Genomic DNA, 2,418 nt, shown 5'->3' with positions numbered 1-2,418 from the left:
TAAAGAGAGCAGAGAATGAGGTGAGGATTTGGCCCGGAGAAGGCAGGGCAGGACGAGTGTGACTCTCCAGAACAGGTAGTGCAGGGCCCAGACCACCTGCCACTCTTCCCTCCCGTCCTGTTCCTTTCTGGATGACCCTCAATCCAGTTCCTACCTCACTCTTCTCCCAACCCTTCCCCTGAAACCCTTGGTCTCCAGGCTTCCTGTCCTAATGGGCAAAGGTTTATTTTTTATTCTCCAGATGCCGAATTTTATTTTTTTTTAAAAATGAACACAGAACTGGGACAGGGTCCAATTCATTCATCGTCTGTGTGAACGGCCTCAACCTTTCCCCTGAAGGGGAGTCAGCTTGGATCAGCACATGCTCCCCCACCTCCCCCCAGCCAGGTGGCCAGGATGGGCCTTCCCTATCCTGATGCTGCTCAGCCTGGGCTCCAGGCATATGGCGTTCCACTAACTTGGACCAGAAGCTCTGGGCACAGCAAACAGCATGTGGGTCATGCCTCCATGCCCTTGCTCAGGTGGGCCCCGACCGAACACCTTCCCTCCTGCTCCCCAGGTGAAACTCTACAAACCCTTTGGGACCCTGCCTCAGTGTCACTTCTCCTCTGTTGCTTTTCCTGACACGGCCCCCACTCCACTCCAGAATGAACAAATTGCTTCCTTTTTTGTGTTTTGTGCTACCAGTGTTCTTATAAACTTACTCCAGACATATTTGCTTATGTCTGTCAACTGTGGTTGGGCAGCTCCCTGAGGGATTGCATGTGCTTAATTGACCCCTCTGTGCCCTGCTCAGCCTGCCCTCAATCCTTTCCAGCATAAGAGTCTTTTCAGATGAGTCAGCCCTTCGCATCAGGTGGCCAAACTATTGAAGTTCCAGCTTCAGCATCAGTCCTTCCAATGAATATTCAGGACTGATTTCCTTTAGAATGGACTGGTTGGATCTCCTTGCAGTCCAAGGGACTCTCAAGAGTCTTCGCCAACACCACTGTTCAAAACCATCAATTCTTCAGCGCTCAGCTTTCTTTATAATCCAGCTCTCACATCTGTACATGACTACTGGAAAAACCATAGCCTTGACTAGATGGACCTTTGTTGGCAAACTAATGTCTCTGCTTTTCAATGTGCTATCTAGGTTGGTCATAACTTTTCTTCCAAGGAGTAAGCATCTTTTAATTTCATGGCTGCAGTCACCATCTGCAGTGATTTTGGAGCCCCCAAAAATAAAGTCTCTCACTGTTGCCACTGTTCCTCATCTATTTGCCATGAGGAGTTGGGACCAGATGCCATGATCTTCGTTTTCTGAATGTTGAGTTTTAAGCCAACTTTTTCACTCTCCTCCTTTTCATCGAGAGGCTCTTTAGTTCCTCTTCACTTTCTGCCATAAGGGTGGTGTCTCCTGCATATCTAAGGTTATTGATATTTCTCCCGGCAATCTTGATTCCAGCTTGTGCTTCATCCAGCCCAGCGTTTCTCATGATGTACTCTGCATATAAATTAAATAATTAGTGTGATAATATACAGCCTTGATGTACTGCTTTTTCTATTTGGAACCAGTCTGTTGTTCCATGTCCAATTCTAACTGTTGCTTCCTGACCTGCATATAGGTTTCTCAATACGCAGGTCAGGTGGTCTAGGATTCTCATCTCTTTCAGAATTTTCCACAGTTTATTGTGACCCACACAGTCAAAGGCTTTGACTTAGTCAAAAAAGCAGAAATAGGTGTTTTTCTGGAACTCTCTTGCTTTTTCAATGATCCAGCGGATGTTGGCAATTTGATCTCTGGTTCCTCTGCCTTTTCTAAAACCAGCTTGAACATCTGGACATTCACAGTTCACATACTGCTGAAGCCTGGCTTGGAGAGTTTTGAGCATTACTTTACTAGTGTTTGAGATGAGTGCAATTGTGTGGTAGTCTGAGCACTTTTGGCATTGCCTTTCTTTGGGATTGGAATGAAAACTGACCTTTTCCAGTCCTGTGGCCACTGCTGAGTTTTCCAAGTTTGCTGCCTTACTAAAGTGCAGCACTATCACAGCCTCATGTTTTAGGGTTTGAAAGAGCTCAACTGGAATTTCATCACCTCCACTAGCTTTGTTCATATTGATGCTTCTTAAGGCCCACTTGACTTCACATTCCAGGATGTCTGGCTCTAGGTGAGTGACCACTGAGTTGTGAAGATCTTTTTTGTAGAGTTCTTCTGTGTATTCTTGCCACCTCTTCTTAATATTTTCTGTTTCTGTTAGGTCCATACCATTTCTGTCCTTTATTGAGCCCATCTTTGCATGAAATGTTCCCTAGGTATCTCTATCTCTAATTTTCTTGAAGAGATCTCTAATATTTCCCATTCTATTGCTTTCCTCTATTTCTTCGCCTTGATCGCTGAGGAAGGCTTCCTTATCTCTCCTTGCTATTCTTTGG

The sequence above is a fragment of the Bos indicus x Bos taurus genome, chromosome 13, assembly GCF_003369695.1.
Source record: "Bos indicus x Bos taurus breed Angus x Brahman F1 hybrid chromosome 13, Bos_hybrid_MaternalHap_v2.0, whole genome shotgun sequence".
NCBI classification, from domain to species: Eukaryota; Metazoa; Chordata; class Mammalia; order Artiodactyla; family Bovidae; genus Bos; species Bos indicus x Bos taurus.
This window is presented reverse-complemented; position numbering follows the sequence as displayed.